Source organism: Trachemys scripta, chromosome 5, assembly GCF_013100865.1.
Source record: "Trachemys scripta elegans isolate TJP31775 chromosome 5, CAS_Tse_1.0, whole genome shotgun sequence".
NCBI classification, from domain to species: Eukaryota; Metazoa; Chordata; order Testudines; family Emydidae; genus Trachemys; species Trachemys scripta.
The window spans coordinates 87,545,193-87,567,369 of NC_048302.1; the positions used below are offsets into that span (position 1 = coordinate 87,545,193).

At 44.1% G+C, this 22,177-nt stretch overlaps 1 protein-coding gene across 3 annotated transcripts in view; it reads right to left on the reverse strand.

Moving 5' to 3' along the window:
• Positions 1–20,951, reverse strand: part of CRACD (capping protein inhibiting regulator of actin dynamics) — a 221,209-nt gene extending 200,258 nt beyond the window's left edge. For all 3 annotated transcript variants that reach the window (XM_034772261.1, XM_034772262.1, XM_034772260.1), the window contains exon 1: positions 20,824–20,951. The gene's annotated coding sequence lies outside the window, so the exon portion shown is untranslated. The remainder of the gene's footprint in view (positions 1–20,823) is intronic.
• Positions 20,952–22,177: the final 1,226 nt, after the last annotated feature.

Here is a 22,177-nt window from a genome sequence, read left to right on the forward strand (position 1 = left end):
ACAGAGTGCGAGCATTGCTGCTCTGCCTGGGTGAACCATGGAGCAGCCACGCCGTGAGGTGGAGTGATTGGAGGTCGGGGTGACGCAACCGGCCGTGGTCCTGAGAGATGAGATCCGGATCCAACGGAAGCGGGATCGGTGTCTGAACCGAGAGCTCCAACAGTGTGGTGTACCAATGTTGTCTCGGCCACGCAGGAGCGATCAGAATTACCCGTGCCTGGTCTCTGCGCAGTTTGAGCAGTACCTTGTGGACCAGAGGAAACGGAGGGAAGGCATAAAACAGGTGGTCTTTCCAGGGAAGCAGAAAGGCGTCCGAGAGGGAGCCCGGAGCTCGACCTTGTAGGGAGCAGAACACGTGGCACTTCCTGTTGTCTCGAGATGCAAACAGGTCTATCTGGGGAAACCCCCACCTCTGGAAGATGGAATGTATGATGTCCGGACGGATAGACCACTCGTGCGTTTGGAAGGACCTGCTGAGCCGGTCCGCTAGAGTGTTCTGGACTCCAGGGAGGAACGATGCCGTGAGATGGATTGAGTGGGCGATGCAGAAGTCCCACAGGCGAATGGCCTCTTGGCATAGAATTGACGAACGTGCTCCTCCTTGTTTGTTGATGTAGAACATGGCCGTGGTGTTGTCGATGAGAACTAACACACAGCGGCCACGTAGGAGACTGAGGAATGCCTGGCACGCCAGGCGTACCGTCATCAGTTCCCGAACATTGATGTGTAGGGCTAACTGGGATGCAGTCCACAGGCCCTGGGTATGGTGTTTGTTGAGATGGGCGCCCCACCCCAGAGATGACGCGTCTGTGACCAGGTGCAGGGAGGGTTGTGGGGCGTGAAATGGCATCCCCTCGCAGACCACATTGTGATCTAGCCACCAGGTGAGGGAGGCCAGGATCGAGTTCGGGACCGTGACCACCATGTTCAGGCTGTCCCGATGTGGACGGTATATTGATGACACCCAAGTTTGAAGCGGGCGAAGTCGAAGTCTGGCATGCCTGGTTACGTACGTGCAGGAAGCCATGTGACCCAGCAGGGTGAGGCACGACCTCACCGTGGTAGTTGGGAAGGCCTTGAGCCCTTGAATGAGGTTCGTGATGGTGCCAAAGCGATTGTCTGGCAGGATGGCTTGTGCACGACTGGAGTCTAGAACTGCGCCGATGAATTCTATTCTCTGGGTAGGTTCTAGAGTGGATTTGTCCTTGTTGAGTAGGATGCCCAACTCGCTGAATGTGTGCACTATTTTGTGGACGTAAGCTTGAACTTGCTCCTTGGTGCGACCGCGCACCAGCCAGTCGTCTAGGTACGGGAACACCTGTATCCCTTGCCGACGAAGGTACGCTGCCACGACCGCCATACATTTCGTGAACACCCTTGGGGCCGAGGATAGGCCGAAGGGAAGTACTGTAAATTGGTAGTGCACCGTGTTTACCACGAATCGCAGGAAACGTCTGTGAGGTGGGTAAATTGAGATATGAAAGTATGCGTCTTTCATGTCGAGGGCGGCGAACCAGTCTCCAGGATCGAGGGAAGGGATGATGGCCCCCAAAGAGACCATGCGGAACTTCAACTTTACTACGAATTTGTTGAGTCCGCGCAAGTCCAAGATGGGCCGCAGACCTCCTTTGGACTTGGGGATCAGGAAGTAACGGGAATAAAATCCCCTGCCCCTTAACTCTATCGGAACCTCCTCTATAGCCCCCATGGCCAGGAGCGTAGCAACCTCCTGCATAAGAAGTTGCTCGTGAGAAGGGTCCCTGAAGAGGGACGGGGAAGGGGGGTGGGAGGGGGGGATAGAAGAAAACTGGATAGCGTATCCCCTCTCCACCGTGCGGAGGACCCAACGGTCCGAAGTTATAAGGGACCAAGCACGGTGGAAGTGGGAGAGGCGATCCCGAAAGGAGGGAGCTGGATCCTGGGGGATGACTGGGGCGCCGTCCTCGACCGCACCTTCAAAAGTTCTGTCTCGGACCTGAAGGTGGTCTTGGTGGCCCTTGGTTTTGACCAGGTTGAGGGCCAGCCCATCTTCTCCTACCACCTCGCCCTCGCCTTCTGGCAGGGTCCTGTCTCTGACGAGGTGGAGGGGGGTAAAACCGTTGAGGCTGGGGCCTAAATGGTCTGCGCTGGGGACCCGCAACATGCATCCCCAAGGAGCGCATGATTGTCCTGGAGTCTTTGAGGCTCTGTAATCGAGAGTCCGTCTTCTCCGAGAACAGCCCCTGTCCTTCAAAGGGCAAATCCTGTAGGGTCTGCTGTAATTCAGGGGGCAAACCCGAAACTTGGAGCCAGGAGGTCCTACGCATAGCGATACCTGTGGCCAGGGTCCTTGCGGCCGAGTCCGCTATGTCCAGGGAGGCCTGTAAGGAGGTCCGAGCCACCTTCTTACCCTCCTCAACCATGGCTCCAAACTCTTCCCTGGACTCTTGGGGAATCAACTCCTTAAACTTCCCCATAGAGTTCCAGGAGTTGAAATTGTAGCGGCTCAGTAGCGCTTGTTGATTCGCCGCTCTAAGTTGTAGCCCTCCGGCTGAGTAAACCTTACGGCCGAACAGATCAAGCCGCTTAGCCTCTTTTGATTTTGGCGCTGCAGCCTGCTGGCCGTGGCGCTCTCGTGCATTCACTGATTCCACCACCAGTGAGCACGGTTGGGGGTGTGTGTACAAATACCCATAGTCTTTAGATGGGACAAAGTATTTCCTTTCCACCCCTCTCGCAGTGGGTGGAATGGAGGCAGGAGTCTGCCATATCGTATCCGCGTTCGTTTGGATCGTGCGGATCAAGGGTAACGCCACCCTCGAAGGGGCATCCGATCCAAGGATGTTCACGATCGGGTCGTGCACCTCCACTATCTCCTCCGTCTGCAGGTCCATGTTACGGGCCATTCTGCGCAGGAGATCCTGGTGAGCCCGAAGATCTATCGGAGGGGGACCCGTGCATGAAGTGCCCGCCACTGCCTCATCCGGAGAGGAGGAGGAGGATGCCTCTGGTGGTAGTGGATCCAAGGGGGGGTCCCGGTCCCCCTGGTCTTGGGTCGGAGCATCACCGGCACTTGGGTCCACGGTGTCGGGTGGTGTGGACACAGAAGCCTCTACGCCTCCAGGCGGAGGCCGAGAGATGGTGGATTCTGGGGCCCTTCTGACCGAGTGACCCGAGCGAGAGGTCGATGGTAACGGAGCCCCTTGCTCCTGGTGGTACGCCCACGGGGTCCAAAACGACCAGTGAGATGGTCCATGAGGGTGGTCCTCTGCCCTCTCCTGCCAATGGCCCAAGTCTCGTTCCTCGGCCTGCCCCTGAGGGGGGTATGCCGATCTCGACAGGTCCTCTGAGGATCGAGACGCTGATCTTGACGGCCATGGCGGTGCCGTGAAAGATGGAATGATCCCCGTGGTCTGCGGTGCCGCACGGTGCCGGTCCGGAGATGATCTATCTCTGTGCGGTGCCGGCGATCGGTGCCGGGACCGCGACCGGTGCCGATGACCTCGTCGGTGCCGGGAATCGGATCTGGACCTCGACGAGGACCTAGAGTATGCCCGGTGCCGGGATCGGCCCCTCGGCGTCGAGCGTCGAGCGTGGCGGTGCCGAGAACTACGTCTCGACGTTGACCGGTGCCGACGATCATATCGGTGCCGAGACGTAGAGCGGTGCCGCGAAGAAGATCTTGACCGCGAGTACGACCGGTGCCGAGACGTTCGGTGCCGGGACTGCGAGCGGCGTGGGGACCTGCTTCGGGACCTGGATCGGCGCCGAGGTTCCAGCCCTTGTGATGGAGGGCGCATCAAGGCAGGTTTCCCTCTTGACTGTACCGGGCGAGTCAACGGTGCAGTCGGTGCCGGTGGTTGAGGCGGTGCCGGCTCCGTGAGAGCTATCAAGTCTCTCGCCGCCGCGAAGGTCTCTGGAGTCGACGGGAGACACTGTATCACCGCCGGCCTCGGTGGAGACGCTATTTGCACCGGACTCGACGGCCTCGGCGCCGGAGTCGACGGTGCTGGAGGAGCCTGTTTCCGATGCTCCATCGGCGGACGCGGCTCTACCCCCGGCACTGGGGGAGCCGGTGTCTTCGGCGCGGACGTCCCCGTCTTATGGGCTTTTTTATGCCCTGGGGATAATGACCGGCGCCGCGGCACTTGCTGTGTTTGCGGTGCCGACGAGGTCCGGTGCCGGGGAGGCTTATCTGACGCCACTCGTGTGGTCGTCATAGCCGGTGCCGCCGGGGCACTGCGCACCGAAGTGCTAGGCACCGAAGTCTGGCCCGTGGAAGGAGTGTCCGGGCTAAGTGCCGCCTCCATTAGGAGTTGCCTGAGCCGAAAGTCCCGCTCCTTCTTGGTTCTTGGTTTGAAGGCCTTACAGATCTTGCATTTGTCTGTTTGGTGGGACTCTCCCAGGCACTTCAAACAGGAGTCATGAGGGTCGCTCGTTGGCATAGGCTTAGCGCAGGAGGCGCACTGCTTGAAGCCGGGAGCGTTGGGCATGAGCCCGGGCCCGCGGCCGGGGGAGAAAGGGGGAGACGACCCCCTTAACCCCCTGAACTACAATACAACTATAACAACTTTAAAAACTATTTAACTATAAACACTAGAACTACAACTATAACTATAACTCTGAATGATCAAGTAAGCTAGGGAGAGTGGAGAACAGCTACGCCGCGCTCCACAGTTCCAACGACCGTCAGGGGCGGTAAGAAGGAACTGAGGGGGCGCCGGGTCGGCTGGGGTATATATTCAGCGCCATGAAGGCGCCACTCTAGGGGGCTCCACAGCCGACCCGCCGGTGTTGCTAGGGTAAAAATCTTCCGACGATCGTGCACGCGGCGCGCGCACACCTAATGGAATGGATATGAGCAAGCACTCGAAGAAGAACTTTTGTTTGCGCCAGTGGATCTTTCACAAATGAAGCACTGTTTCATCTCTTAGAATGCACACATTCTCGCCAAGAAGTCCACTGCAACCATCAAACGCACAACTCAGAATTAGCAAAGGCATTAAGAACCCTCATCTTTAATGATGACAGTTGCTTTGACTTATAGCAAGAGCTAAGAAAGAAAAAAGGGTAAAAATGACAAGTGGTTTTTAAAATGTGGGTATAAAAGCACTCCAGCTTCTCTCATTTAGTACTATCGTTTTGAATTGCCTAACATGGCACAATCCTGTCCTCCAATCCAAATGTCAGTATTCCCCATCTGCTCTCCCCTTGTCCACAAATCACTGATTGATGTCAATGGGAGATCTGCACACAGAGGGACAGCAAAATACTGAGGTGGAGTATTACTGTGCCAAACATAGTTTACACGTAGTTTTGTGTAATGTCCACTTTCATTCCGTCAGGTAGTGAACAGAGTGACTAGATACTCTGTACTTATGAAATACATGTATGCTCACATTCCAGAAAGTCAGTTGTGGTTTTTTTTAAAGTGCTACAAAATATGTTATGTTTGCTATTGGCAATTAATTTCCCCTGAAGTTGGGTTTCCATTCAAGAAGAAACAGTTCACTATATTGAAGTACTGAATACTGACATGCACATAATGATTTAGAAAGCTAAGTGCTGATGAGAAATATACTCTTATGAAGACAGAGCAACAGCAGCTGGGTCCAGAATTGCAATTGACACAATTGCATGGATCACCTAGCTGGTGCCAAGCCAGTATTATCCCTATCAACAAAGATGAGTAATATTGAGCACTTTACATAAACAATCTCCTTTGCCCTTTGTTCTAGAATCTCAGACCTAATCTTTTTTAGGGGTATGTGATGGGGGAAGGAGGGCATAGTGAGGGGAAAGGAAAAGAATGCGTTGTCATGCACAGATTAGACCACTATATATTCTGGCAAAGGAGAGGTCTTCCATTTAAATTGCTCTAGTCAGACAATTTACAATAAAGGTCAAACTACTGAGGGTGAAATCCTGGCCCCATTGAAATCTATGGAAGTTTTGCCACTGCTTCAGTGGAGCCAGAATTTCACCCTAGATGAGGAGCAAAGGATCAAAATCTTAAAGAACCATAATCTTGTATCTTCTCACTCACCAGAGTGAGAACTTTCCTTGCATCTTCAGCATAGAAAAGCATTGAAACTGATGACTGTCATCGCACTGCCTATAAATATTAGTATAGGTTGCTAGAGAAAATGCTTATATTCTGTTTCTTATTTTGCATAGTGACAGCAAGTGACATGACATCAATCCTAAATTAAACTGTTCATAGTTTAAATACAGACTCCAATATGGGCAGAATAAGCATAGCGCAAACAAACCATCTGCTACAGCTAGGAGACAGAGAAAAGGAAAAATCTGAGCACATAATGTACTGACACTTCATTTTTGAATGGAATTTGTATATATTTATCAGAAGAGATCCTCATCTATACACAAAATATAAGCAGTTTTTAGAAATACAGACACCAAAGAAGATGCTTTTTACAGGTCATGAAGCAATAAATATCCTGGATGACCCTCAGATTATTCACAGAAAACAATGCTCAAGTATTCCTTTATTAGGTAGTCCATTGCACATTATCTCACAAATCATCTGATACTACTGAAGGCATGCCTTTATCTGAAACATCACCACACTGAATGGAAAATGACCTTGATGTCCTTCAGGTATGAAAACAGAGTACTAAAGACTCATTGTAATTGATTGTATGCATCTGAAATCTGTCACAGTACATAGAACATTAAATAGAGACAAAAATAAAGTTAATATATTCATATATTCCTTACAGGTATTAGAATGTGTCTCTATAAATTCTATCATCTATAGCAAAACACTTTTCCATCAAATTGTTATTTGATATACTGTACAAAAGTTATGATAATCAATACATTGTAAAGCACTTGAAGCTATGGAACTGTTCTATTTTTTGCTTCAATTGTACAACCCTCCCCTGCCCCCTAACTTAAGCTGCTAGTGTAGTTGAAATTTGAGCAATAACAACCAAGAAACTGCCTATTACCAGACAGATGATAAATTAAAGTAGCTAGATTTGCCTTAAGTCCTAAACATGCATTAGAAAACTAGTTTTCAGAGTAGTTTCATAGAAAATATTTTGTTGCTTTAGAAGAAAATTAAATCCTCTTTAATGGTGTGAATATTTCATTCCGTGAAAAAGTTTGCATTTTGTTTTTTCCTTCTCTCTATAAACTGCTAAAAAGGCACATAGAAAAGATTTAACCTATTTGTACAAATATAGAGAAAAAGAAAATTGACTCAAAGCTTATTTACACAGAGGTCTGTTTCCATGGCTTTGACAATCTGTACATTACATTTATTTGCCAGAGCACTGTAAAGAGTCTACATGTAAATGAGAACCATGACCAATATGTCTCCCCTAGAAACTATTTTAATATCAACCCATCACAAAATATCAAGGCATATGTACACAAAAACAATACAAAATGTTGGATTAACCTGTCCATGGATTGGATTTGGGAGCATTTGGTGGTCATTAGTTCTCTTAAAGGCTGCAAGCTAAGGACAAGGTTTTAGCCAGTCAAAATGTGGGACTTAGAAAAGTTTCTAAGCTTGCTTTCCTTTCTGGTAACCGATTACAATTGGCAAATTACATGTGAATAAAACATTCAGAGCTGTACTGTTATAGGCTGATGCTCTGTTCGCTAATAAGTGGTTTTTAAATTACAAATTTGTAAGCAACAGAGGGTCCTGTGGCACCTTTGAGACTAACAGAAGTATTGGGAGCATAAGCTTTCGTGGGTAAGAACCTCACTTCTTCAGATGCAAGTAATGGAAATCTCCAGAGGCAGGTATAAATCAGTATGGAGATTACGAGGTTAGTTCAATCAGGGAGGGTGAGGTGCTCTGTTAGCAGTTGAGGTGTGAACACCAAGGGAGGAGAAACTGCTTCTAGTTGGATAGCCATTCACAGTCTTTGTTTAATCCTGATCTGATGGTGTCAAATTTGCAAATTGGTCCTCAGGACCAGACTCCAAAGAGAAACTGCTGAGCTCCAGTTCATTTGCAAATTTGACATTTGAACTAAAAACAGGTGTTTTATTGCAGCGTAGACATATCTCTGGAGAACTGACCAGCCAACTACAAAAACAAAGAAGGTTGAGATTGGTGGGAGCACTCTGTGGAAGCTTACCCCTGGCCCAGGCACTTTTTGTCCCTCAGAAGGAGAGACACAGTGACAGGAACCAGTTAATTCTCTTGGCCTCCCCCAAATAGGCCAGTCACAGCCTAGATGTGATGCCTAGGCACTCCCATTAGCCTTGTACAGGCTTTCCACATACGCCTGGGAAAGTGGGGAGTGTGGAGCAAGCAGACAGACACCAAGGGTTCTAATTCCCTGGCAGTTCAGCCAGCCTCCTCTCCCCATACATCTTCCTCTCAGCTGGGTGTGGGTGCTGGGGAAAGGCACTATACAGAAGCTGCAATATTTTACACCAGTGTCACCTGTTCAGGGAATTTCACCAGAATTCTCTCACCTACAGGCCAACAAAACATTCACAATAAGTTATAGGAAGAAGTGATTGCAGCATAAAGAACTCCTGAGACATTTGGATTTCTTTCTTTAGGAGAGGATTAAAGGGTCAGGTATAGAAGCGGGAAGGTGGCATTAAGATAAGTAAGAAATGGGTAGGCATGCTGGGCCAGATGGTCTTTTTCCTCTCTTAAGATTTCTTATATTCTGAATTCTATTAGCATTCAGCAAGGATTGTTCATGAGTAACCCTTTGCTTGCAAATGCTCCAATAAAGTATGCAGCATGAATGTTGTTCCACTTTTCTGAAATGGAAAACTACAACACATTTGTTGAAAACAAATCCCATTGAAAAGGGGGTCAGTTTGGAAGCAAACTAAACTGTTTGTAGAAGGGATCAGAGAAAAGCTATATCAACCAGTCAGCCATTTACCTGTATTTACCTGTATTAACATACTGGTGCAAATTTATCCTTGTTCTAACTCCTCTGAAGTCAAGAGTTAGGGATGAATTTAGACCCCAAATACAGATAACTGCAACACTGTGAGCTATCTGTCCACTGCTTTATACAGAATAGTTTATTAGTAATGTTATAATTCTCTATGAAATTAAACAAAACATTAAGAAACTGCAGATTAAAACACATTATTGAAAAGTGTTGGAGGGTGGCTTTTTGAAGGTTGATTTTTGAACTTCAAAAGCAGGAAACATCTCTCTTTTACAGATTCCAAACTTACCAACTTCACTAAGTTATAGGATGTCAACATATACTGCAATCATTCTGTATTAGATTGATCTAAATCAGGCACTGACAGGTTTTGGAGCATCCATCAGTCTTGCAAACTAGAGTTGAGATAATAAAAATAATAATGTAATGGGCAATAATAATTAATTGCTCAAAAATACAGAGCTAATGTCCGAATGATCTCTAAGGTTGACAAGAACTGAGGACAGGAGAAATTCTATTCATTGTGCATTGTAACCACAAGTGAATGAGTCCAAAGCAGCACATACAGAGGTCAAGCAGATAACCATTGGAGTGATCAAACACCATTAGTGATCTTTCTAAAACAATTATTGAAGCATGTGTACTCTCTCGTGCTATCATTTGCAGGACTATGAATGCAGGAAGAAGGATGATGCTATCAATATCTTTCAACCCCCTGGCAAGAAACAGTCTCAAAATTCAATCCAGACAAAACACCAAGGACTTCTCAATTCCAAAGAAGAGGTAAAGTATGTGTGTTCACTATAACAATAGTATGAGAGTATTGTTTAGATTTATTTTTGGTATTTTTTAAAAACAAAGTTAGTGGAAAACTCTTACTGGAGTTTTGAGGAAGCAATAGCTTGGGACAGTTGCCAAAAGCATCAAAGTAAACACAATTAATACCCCAAAAAATGTGCTGTGATTTGAAGCAGTTAACATTGCTACACACCATACCCCTGATCCAAACCCATAAAGGAAAGAAATGAATATGTAACAAATACATACCTTCTTCTCTTGTACGCACAAAAACACTCTTTATCATTACTACAACTACCATACACCACAGGCCACGTATCGCATTGTTAGGTTTGCCTTTCCCTTTACGCACATACCCCCATATCAAACTCTCTTCTCCCAACAGTATTAGTTTGATGTTTGGAGTAGTACAGTGTTAGGCTGGAATGGTGTGGTTTGGTAAAGGGGTAATGGAAAGCTGGCATCCCTAGGGAAGACAGAGGACAGAGTTACAGATGAAGTGTATTATCTCTGATGTAGGCTCCTTGGTTGGTAATTAAAGTCAATTGAAGTTTCACTTAAATTAGAACTGTGCTCTAAATCTGGTAAGAAATTCTCAGCACTAGAACCCTTCCAAAGTTACAGTAGAACCTCAGAGTAATGGACACCTTGGGAATGGAGGTTGTCCATAACTCTGAAACGGTCCATAACTCTGAACAAGACATTAGGGATTTCAGCCACAGTGAGGGGATGGGGAGACTCCAGGTGGGAGGGGGAATCGGGGCTTCTGACCCTAGGGGCTGCCAGGGCTCCTGGCAGGGGGTTCAGGGCTTCTACTCCCTGGGAGCACCAGGGCTCAGGGCTTTAGATTGGTGGGGGGCGGGGGAGGAAGAAGAGAGAAACACTGGGGCTTAGAGCTTCAGTCCCGTGGCTCCACTCCAGGTTTCAGCCTCACAGTAGGTGCTGGGGCTCAGAGCTTCTGCTACAGGGGGAGTGCTGGGGTTGAAATTGGTGCACCCTCTTAGCTAAAGCCCTGATGACCTTCACGGGTCTGAAGCTGGAAAAGGGGCCGTGGGGCTGAAGCCTCAAGCCCCAGCACTACCCCCGGTCTAAAGCCTCGTGCTCCTGAGGGTCAGAAGTTCCTAGTCCCCCCTCCCACCCAGAACCCTGACACCCCCTTCCTGCAGCCCCAACTCCCCCCATGACTGAAGCTGTGAGCCCCAGGGCTACAGCCCCAAGGCAGTACAGTATTTGCTGATTGGTTTTTTGTTTGTTTTGTCTCCTCTGCTGCCTGATTGAGGACTTCTTGGGTGTCTGTTTGACCGGTAAATCCGTAACTCCAGTGTTTGTATCTTTGAGATTCTACTGTAGTAATTATACTAGACATGAGAGAACCTGAAAAAGTTTGGGGTGAGGGCAGGAGGAGAAAAGAAGTTACAGAACACATATACCAAAGTGAAATATTTTCCTTCTATTCTATACTGGAAGAAACTACTTATATCTCTAAAAGGATTTTAAATTATGAACCTATAACCTAACATTTCTAAATTATTAAATTTAGGTTCGTACCTCTAACTTACACACCATTAACAACTTGGAGAGACTATTAAGGGAAATAAGTCAATAGTTTTCTGATTCCGACTTCCCCCTCCACACCAGAGCAATAAAACAAGATAAGCTAAAAAAGCCCAACGACTTTCCCTTCTGTCCATGGGCCTCATCCAAGTCCCTCAACTTCACTGAGAGCTGTCGGAAATTAGAATATCATCTGAACCAGGAATTGGTACTTTAATACCAGAAAATTTGTCAAATTAAATATTGATACCTGCAAAGAGTACCTATTTTAAATGATTAAGGCACTTTAGCCTGCGGTACAAATCCTGAATTGCCCAAGTCAATGAAATTCAGGAGGTGGACAGAAAAACAAGGCTAGAAATAAGCAACAGCTATATGAAGAACTAAGGATACCCAATGAAAGAGACTGCTTTACTTTTTAAATTAATTTAGCTATGGAACAATTTGACCCAAACCAACCAAGAAACTGGTTAACCATAGTTTAAAACCAGTATATATATATATATAAAGAATAATAAAAAAAAAAAAAAAAACACCCACCAATAGCACTTGGTCCAATACAAGATATTACTTCTCCCACCTTGTCTCTCTGTACAGTACATACATTATGTAAATATATTACACACACAAAAAATGTGTTAAAGAACATGAAAGGTGCAAAGTCAGAATCATGGCTCCCTGCCTATACAATCTTAATTTGGCCCCTTTGGGTGTATGCATTATGAGACCATCTTTAATTACATGATCTCATACTATTTTTGCCACAGAACCCCTTCCTCATTCCCTGCACACCAAGTGGATAGCTATTTGTGATTATTGGCACTTGTGGGGAGTCACCTACTGGTCAGGGGGTTAGGCCCTTTGAAATGCAGCAGGGGAAGGGGAGCCCAGGCTCTCCCGCTCCACCAAGCTCTGGTCTTGGGCTCTGAGAGTCCTTAAGGCTGCTCTCCCAGGGCTACTTCCTGTACCCCTCTATTGTCCAAAGTTCGCAGTCTGTGGCAACAACGTGCGAAAAGGGTCAGCTCACTGCTTGGCGCCTCCTCGCGGCTAGCATAGTGTGGCAGCTCTCTCTCAGTGGAGATAGCAGCTGCCTCCTCCTCTGACTTGGCCCTCTGGCCAGGTCACTTCCAAGCCTCTCCTCCCCTTCTGGGATAATCCATAAAGAAAACAAGGGGAACCAATACAAACAAACAGAGTTAGTATGAGAAGGGGGAAATGCCTCCTTCTCCGGGTATATCAGAAGCAGGTCCTCCCATCCCTTGGGGAAGGACCTTCAGACAGTTGTTGGGAGAGATCCTACCTTCCCTCAGCCCTTTCCTCAGGAGCTGCGAGTTATAGGTCTGCTCTCTACCCTAGTCTACCCCCAAATGAGTGTTCTGCTTCCTTTTAACTCCTCCTAGGATGACCAGACAGCAAGTGTGAAAAATCGGGACAGTGGGTGGTGGTGGTGGTGGTGGGGGTAATAGGATCCTATATAAGAAAAAGACCCCAAAATCGGGACTGTCCCTATAAAATCGGGACATCTGGCCACCCTAACTCCTCCTCCAGTCTGTGCATCACTTGCAGGGATGGGAGTTGGCTGAGCCCAGAGCTACTCCTTAATCCCTTGCTGCCCATGGTTGAATCTGTATACTTCATCACTCTATTCAACCTTTTTTTTCCCCCTCCACATTCTTCACTATGGCCCCAGGCCTTATTTACTGCACACTATTCAAACTTTGTTCTGAATACAGAATTATTTATTTCTTTGTGGGTTTTTCAGTGGCACTCTTCATTATAGTACTTGGGTGCTTCACAGACAGTCAATTTATTTACCCAACAGTCCTGTGAGATGAAGGGATTGATATTATCCCCATTTTACAGATGGGGAGCTGAGGCACAGAGACGTTAAGTACAAAGATGTCCACTAAATTTGGATGTCCAATTTGAGCTAGCTGGAACCTGGTTTTTTCAGGGTACTTAGCATTATACAGAACTGTGTGTGTTCAAAGCACATCTCCCATTGACTTCAGTTATAGCTGTGAGCACTCAGCGCTTCTGCAAATCAGACCCCAGGGTCTCAGGTCAGGCACCCAGAAAGTGAGGAACATGTACATAGCAACCACCTGTGAACAGTTTGTTTTAAGTGACTTGCGTAGCATCATACAGGAACTCTGCAGCAGAGGCATGGATAGAATCCAATACTCAAGGGCAACATGCAATTGTCTTAACTAGGAGACCCTTTTTTCCTTTTCGCCCTACTTCATTCACTACACATCTTCCAACCTCTGCAACAAATGAGGCAGGAGCCCTACAGACAATAGTCGTGTTTACTATGCAACCCTGATGCCACCCTGAGAGCAGATTCATCTTGCATACTGAAGGAGGCAGGAAAATAGTATTTGATCATGTAATTTAAGACTGTATCATAATGCATAATGCCTTAATACTCACACTTCTTAACTTTTGAGTGTTTGATTGTGCATCTTTAATAATGTTCTTTTAACAGATTTTTGTTGGTAACTTCCTAGGTTTAAAAAAAAAAAAAAAAAAAACCCCACCCACCCTGAAAAACAGCAATCCCATCACATGACATCACACTGACACCCACATGATCATTAGCATGCTTGGAACCTTTAGATCTCTAACCCAGATCCCTGTCACAGTAACTCTTAGCAATAGTAAGTTTTCATCCTTTATGCAGACCAGCTCTAGAAGGGGCTGAGGCACATTGTTTCCCAATGGATTTCACAGATATTTGCTGAAAGCAGAGAAATGGAGAGACCCTGGAATCTTGGGTCGCATTCTAGGCTCTGGAAAGGAGCATACTCTAGTGGGCATGCTCTAGTGAGCACGCACTTGTCCACCCCGATCTCAACCTTTTCTGTCTCATACCCTCTAACCTGTCCCTATCCAAATCTTGTCTCTTCTTTAACTCTGATTATTTGTCCTATTCTCCTTGCCTACCCAATCCTAGTCTGCATGCCTCAGGGTTCTCATCCCAGTCTCCCCGTCCAGGCTTCGTTGTCCAAATCCTAATCTCCCTGCTGACTTCTAGCCTCTCAGAGTCCCCACCTGGAACCAGGTTCTCCTCCCCTAGCTCCTTGTCCAATGTCTCTTTCTGCCCAATGGCTCCCAGCTCCAGTCACAACCCAGTTATTCCTAGCTCTGGTCTCCTTGTTATGTCAGTCCATATCTCCTCACACCATCCCAGCTTCTCATCTGATCTGTTTCCCCCCCCCCTCTACCCAGCCAACTGGCTCCCAGCCTCCCCCCCAATCCCCCTCATTAATTCCCACTGCCAGTCTCCTCCCACACAGTTCCAACTCCTACTGTCCTTGTCCAGCTAGTTGCAACCCACCCTCTCCCACAGTCTCCTTGCCCAGATAATCCCAGTCTCATCAGAATCCCTGTCCTAATCTATTACAGTCTCTCCCCTGGTCCAGCTTTTGTTCACTCTGCATTCAAATCAGATGAATTCCTTCTCCATCATGTCAACAGAGGGTCACTGAGAGCACAGAATGGATAGGCTCCCTGCTCTCAGTTCCTGTGCCTAGCCCTAACTAGGTCCAGAGTGGCTGGGAACAGCCATTACAGGGAAAGTATTTCTGATCCCCCATACCCAGGGCTGGAGCACACTCAGTTGCTCTGTGGTGATGGCACATGGACAGTCCTGTCACATAGAGGAGCTGTGAGGATACGGAACGTGCTCACTCACTCCCGGGAATAGTACAGGCCCAGTCTGGTCAGCACTAGGATCTGTGAGAGGCTCAGTGTGCATGCTTCAGAGATGTTAGCTGCCAAAATCAAAGAAATCTCTGCACAACTGTGAACTGCAATTTTTTGAAGGCTTATAATTTGGACAATTTTTCGCCAATTTTTCACAAACATGGCAAAATACACATCCCTGACAAAGAGGCCACCCCCTGCCAAATTTCAAGTCTCTAATCCAAAGCATGGCGGCACTAGAGCATTTAAAATAAAAGATCAATATTTATTTTATTTATTTATTTATTTTTTAGTGTATAGACAAATCTAGATTTTTTTCCCCCATAGATATGTTCTCAGAAATGGCCCAACTCCTGAAAACTGACTTATAACAGGAAGAATCAGGCAACCTTAAAAAGTGATGTTACCAATCCCACCTATATCATACACAACAGACAATATATACACATATACACACACACACACACACACACACACACGTGTACAGACACTCCTCAGGTTATGCAAGACCCAACTTACGCAAATTTGACCTTACGCAAAAAGTTCCATAAGGCATAAATAAAATTTTCAAGTTGTGGAAAATATTGCATAGTGTACGGAAATGCAAAGTACTGTACTGTAGTGCGGTGTGTGGAGGAATACAGCAGTAGCATCTCCTACAAGGGAAGGCTTTGCACTCTCACAGCCTCGTGTTATTTCAGTGATACTGTATTTCTGTTATTTCACCCTATTATTTCATTCAAATCATGCCGGGAATACGACCAAGTGATAGCAAGAGTGCAGGACCAGTTCATTAGCGAAAGAAGATTGATTTAGAGCAGAAAATGTTAGGTTTTTTATGCTTGCACAATATACGTTTCCAACTTATGTAAAATTTGGGTTACACAAGGCTTTCTGGAATGGAATGATTGAGTAAGTCAGGGAGTGTCTGTACTGTATATTTATATAGGTTTTTATCCATTATAAACCAGGATTTTTCTCTCTACTGATTTGGGTCAAATTGTTCCATACCTCCATTGATTAGTACTTTTCATTTTTGTACTAAAGTTTCCCCTGTGTGGCTTTACTGAAGGTCACAGAGAAAGAACTGCATGCTGCTTTATTTAAAAGAAAAGGAGTTCTCTGAAGAACAAGTTAAGAAGTCAATGTCCCATATAGCAGCGATTCTCAACCAGTGGTCTGTGGCCCCGAGTCCCCCCGCTGAAACCCAATGCCCCAAGCAGAGCTGAAGCGGGTGAAGACAGGAGCAGTGCAGGGCTGAAACCCCAAACTGCTTCTCCCCCACCCCCTGCTGAAACCAGGAACAGTGCAGAACTCCCCCCTCCCCCCCCTGAAGCCAGGAGCAGGGGCTGAAATCCTGACGCAGGCTGAAACCTTGAGCCCACGGGCAGCGTTGAGGGGGCGCAAGGCTGTTGCCCCCTGAAACTCCACTGCCTTACCCAGAATGGGGCAGTCCTGGGTTTTGATTATATTTCTCCTAAATTTTAAAGTTTTGACAACCATAATCTCTCACATACAACCTCCTGCTATAGAAGGTTCACTGTAAAGCCCTAGCTTGAGCTGTTATATTAAGCTGCTTGAATTTGACTGCTGACATTCAAAAATATGCTGAGTAATGAGATACATTCAAGCAGGTCAGCATGTAATTTTTGCACAACTTGTGTTTTTTCCACACATGCAACCACTAGTGGTAATGAGAGTCTTTATTCAGGTGGACTGTGTTTTCGTACACTTTCTAACTGCAGTAAGTTATAGATATAAATATTAGAATTATACATGCAACTATTTCAAAGCTTTTATTATTTATTTTAATTATTTAATTGATTTTACTACCTAAAACTTTAATAAGTACAGTTGATAGAAGTCACTATAGCCATATTTTAGAAGCAAACTTTAGCTGCATCAATCATTACTGTGATCAACTGAAAACTACACATATTTCTCAACTTCTGTTTATAATTTTCTGTGCATATAGGAAAGAAAATGAATAAATTTAAATGGTATATTTACATATGCAAATTTTATTAATATATGAATCATTTTTGCATAATGTCTCAAGCAAATTTAATATGTCAATTATCCATGTTGATATGCAATAGCAACTTTATGTCTGCCTTCGCACCAGCCTTAATTAACCCACCACTAATGTAGTGAGATATAGGTTTTTGAATGGCATTAATTAAAAAGGAATCTGCTGTATGTACATTTTATTTCTTTATCATAAGTCATCAACATAGATATCAATGCTGATGTAAGAATGTCAGCTTCTAACCAGAGATAACTTGAGTTTTTTCAAGAAAAGAATAATTTAATATGTAACGGAGGGAGTCTCAGTGAAATTCCTTTCAGGGAGGGATATACAAGACTATGTTTGAAATCAACATTACAATACACAGTCTCTTATAAAGATGGATTTCACCCAGGGGTGCTGGAACAATTTGTATAGTGAGGGTGCTGAGAGTCATTGAACAAACTGTAAACCCTGTATATGATGGAAACCACTTCAAGCCAGGAGGTGCAGCAGCATCCTTAGTTCCAGCACCTATGATTTCACAGAATCTCAGTGGGAAAAAGCACTTTTCAGCAGTCACCAATGTAGTCAAAAATTGAGATAACAGAATACATTTGAGCAGTCCAGGGCAGTTAGCAGCAGCAGTGATTGTGTTAGCACTACAATTTCATGTGCTCTATTATGATTCTAATTCTGCTCTGAAATACAATTGAACAGAATGTATAAGATGCAAGTTATTGCAAAATTTGTCCCCGGTGTTTAGACTATCTACATTGTTCTGAGCTCTTTGATCTCCAAAGATTCACAATGCACTCTTCCTAGCATACCACTGCCAGTGAGCTCTTTGAAAATATTATTCAGCACTGTATGTATAAATTTTGCCTTTGAAAAAACCTAAAGATTCCTGGATTGATCTTGGGGGGGGGGGGGGGGGGGGGGGGGGGGGGGGGGGCGAAAACACACCAAAATCCCTTGAATACATACACAGTAAACTAGTCAAATATGAATAATTCAAAGGGTGAAAAAACTTGTTGCTTGAACTAGTTCATGAGAAAATTTAAAGATGTGGATGCAGTCATTTCAATATATGCGGTCTCTATAAAAATAACGTATACAGTTCTTATACTTCATTTAAGTGTGAAAAAAACAACTATGACATTCATTCTGTCCCATTTTTATTCTTATTCCATTCAACTATGATGTTTGTTGTAAAAAACTTTTTATTGATACACACATTGAAAGATCCCAAAGCACAACTGATACCCAAACTATTGCATCATAAATTTTCCAAGGATTGACTGAGGCACCTGGCAAAAGGTATAAAACAGTGACCTAAGGCAAAAGAATAGAAGCCTCTAAAAGTCACTATTCTTATTTGCAGCAATCGAAATTCTGAATAATCTAAAATGTGTCACTTTTGACAAATATCCACAATTAAATATGTAAAACAAAAACAATTTTAATAAAACAATGGTCCCTTTTAAAAACAAAACCAGTTTATTATGCATAGCAACACTAATATTTTAATCATCAACATAACTTTTGTTATTTGCAGAGGGATGACTTGAAAGGTTAATTTAGTAGTAAATAACGCAAACTTTATTCTTTAACTCAACATTACAATAACTTTTATTAAAGACATTTAACAACCTGTATAACTTCATAAATCAGTAGAGTAAAATACTTAAGGATTCAATTTTAAAATATTTGTAATGTTTTCCTTAACATGAGAATATTGTGGAAACATTAATAATTCATACAAATAGTGAGCGCTATTCCATTACCATTTGCTGCCAGTGCTATTTAAAAAATTATTATACATCATACAAAGAGAGAGTTACTAAAATGTAAACTTGTCTTATATATGCAAACAGAGTTTCCAAATACTGCATATTTACATTCATGGTAGATGGCCCTTTGAAAGTGTGCTTAATTAAAAAAGGATGTGCTGAGACACAGTAACTTATACGGTAAGTAACAAATAGTAGGAATCTCTTTGGTTAGTATCCATTTTTAGAGTCTTTATAGCTATCTTTAAAATCTTGAAATATGCGAGTATAGGTTGCTTATTGTTTCCACACACTTCACAGATACAGTCCTATATTTTAAACTCATTGTTATAATGAAATATAAGACCAAGAAAGAGCCTTTGATTGAATAAGTTTAACAATGAAAGTTGGATTTAATAAATATTTTGCTTAAATTCCTGAACTGGATTAAAACTGTCTAAAGTGGAGTTATATGTATAACGGATACATTTCTTATATATCCAATGTGTAATTTTCTTCATTAAGATTGTATTGTTAGTTTCTGTTGCCTACTTTAATGTTCAGAAATAGCTAAATAATTTGATGCCTTTTTATGGGGTATCTAGCATTATTTGGTAGTGATAATTTCTACATTTTAATTACTAAACATTAAGTGAAATTCAACTATGACCACTATTATTTTTAGTCTAATTAAATAAATGGCACTAGGTCCCCAAAATGCACACAATACCAATGTAAGACAACAGCTACCTATTTTTATAATAATACACCATTTATGAAGCATACATTGATCAAGCCGACAACTAAATTAATAGAAAATTAGCTACAGAATATTTATTATACACCATTAGTTATAAATAGCACTTAGCACAGAAAAGGGTAACTTCCCCCCCACACACACACACACCTACTAGCAGATCAGTTTCAGTGCCATTATTGTCAAGCACATTAAATTTTCAGGATGCATGGTGTGGTTTCTAGGTTCTCTTTAACCCCCTGAACTGTGTTTTTAAAATTAGGCATTTTATATTTAAAAAGCCAGAGCAGAAACATTAATAAAAATATTCTGCAAACTTTCACAACAGAAGAATAAAAATGTGTAGTTTGTAGATCTTAATATGAGCAAAATTGGTCAAAATAAAATGATAGCATTCACTGGAGATCTGCTAACGTTACAAGGCAACAATTTGCATGGGTGGTTCATTCGCCCCCTCCCCCCAACAGAATGAGAAATGATTAAACTGAAGAAATTGTGTAAGAAAACAGATGAAAACCAATTTTACATTCAAGACATCATAATCTTTAGTTTACCTATTCCAGTTCTTATGGAAAAGGTAAAAACCAGAAACCATGGATTATATATTTTAATCATGAAAACCAGCAGATTTCATAACTCATTACAATATGACGGCAGAGGTTCGTGATAAATGGCTTAGAGGAGGTTAAACAAAGCAATGTAGCTCTTGAAGGTGATAGTGTGGAACAAAAGTCATGTTTCTGAGACCTCTTGCTTTTCAGCAAAGGAAAATGAATACAGGATTCTTCTGGGAAATGCTAACAAAGGAAAATATTGAATAAATTTAAAAGAGCCAATCCAGCTATTAAATTCTCAGAAAGCAACGAAGTAGCACCTTCAATGAACACACTCAGACATTCCTAATTTTTTATTTAACAAAGACAGTTTTATAGTAGGAGATACTGCTTACATGCTCTTTTTTCTGATCTATTCATTGTGCATCCAACTGTTACTAGTGCATATAATCTTCGCAATTTCTTTCATTGATATTAACAGGGAAATATCACAGGTAGCAAAACTGATGCTAATCCCAGGCTCACAACAAACAATCACACACATGTCCTTTAATAATCTTCAAGGAAAGACTAGCCATGTCTAACAATAGAAAATAGCCCTGAACATCAAATAGCCCTGACAAGCAAGAATCGTTGAGTAGAAGCAAAGAGATGCTAATGAGTGAGAGACAAGGTCAGGATGTGAGGAAGCATAGTACAGTGCTACAGCTTTCCGTGTGGGGAAAACCTAACTGCTGCCATTTACGCTGAAATAACATTTGTTAGGGAAACAGGAACGTCCTACCTCTTTCACTCCTCCGTTTGGTGAGCAGCGATGTAGTGTGGGGTGGTTTCCTTTTGCGATGGATGCAGCAGCAGCCGCCCAGCCTGTCTCTCAAGCAGCCTCCATTGCTCTCCCCGCGGCTGCCACACCATGGCAATGCAAGCTCAGTCACTCCAGTGATCACATGCTCCCTGCAACCCACCAGACCCAAGTTGGGCAACAAGAGAAGGCACGCTCCCGCTGCCTCGCCAAATGGGAGAGTTTGGGTAAAAGTTGAACCCTGCCGAATTGTACAGAACTGCTCCTACTGGGGAAAAAGGTAAAAACTGGATTCCACCTGGATCCCGGTGATATTTGTACCCAAGCCTCCAAATTCCATTGCGTAAACAGAAATGTCTAACTCTGGGGTTCTCAAACTGGGGGTCACGAGATTATTACATGGGGGGGTCACGAGGTGTCAGCCTCCACCCCACACCATACTTCACTCCAGCATTTATAATAGTGTTAAATACTTTAAAAAGGGATTTTAATTCATGGGGGGTGGGAGTGTATCGCACTCAGTCCTGTGTTAAAGTGGTCACCAGTACAAAAGTTTGAGAACCACTGGTCTAGCTGCTTCTACTGCACAAATAAACCAATTCTGACCACTGATTGGTTCTGGTGCACTAGCACAACAAAAACCCGGTTCTGGCCTCCTTAAGTAGACAACAGGTTTAGCTGCTTCTACTCCAGCAATGAAACACAGATACCAAAGCATCCCAATTCAACTGAACAGAAACCCTGGCCCTGGTGGCCTGTCACCCCAAAAATCTGGCACCTACTCTTCAAATTTCACTGCCTAAACAGAGAACATGGTTAGCCTTTGCTATTTACCAAAAAAAAAAAAAAAAAAAAAAAAAAAATGTAGACACCAACACAGCTAGGTGCAACAGCAGAGCAAAACCCAGATCCAGCCCCTGATAGGCATTGGATCTTTCTCAGTCCCTCTCCCTCAAATTCCACTGCCTAGGTAGAAAACATGTTGAGGCTTAGGAGTGACTAAAAAAATCCAGACTCTGATGCAACTCACAGGAATAGTGCCACAAAATCTTGGATAAAGCATCTGGACCCTAGAGCCTTACCAGTTTTGGCTCCAGAAAGTGCACCATCAAAATGGAGAGAAAGTGTTGCTTCTACTGTTCCACCAAAAATATCTGGACCCAATAGACATTTGTACAAGAAAGATGCAAAAACTGCACTTTCACCACTATAGTATCTGAATGCTTTACAAGCATTAATTTATTTTCACAATACTCCTGTAAGGTGAAAGTGTACGATCTCCATTTTAGAGAGGAGGAGCTGTCACAGTTGCGCTACTTACCACTGGTCTGGCGCC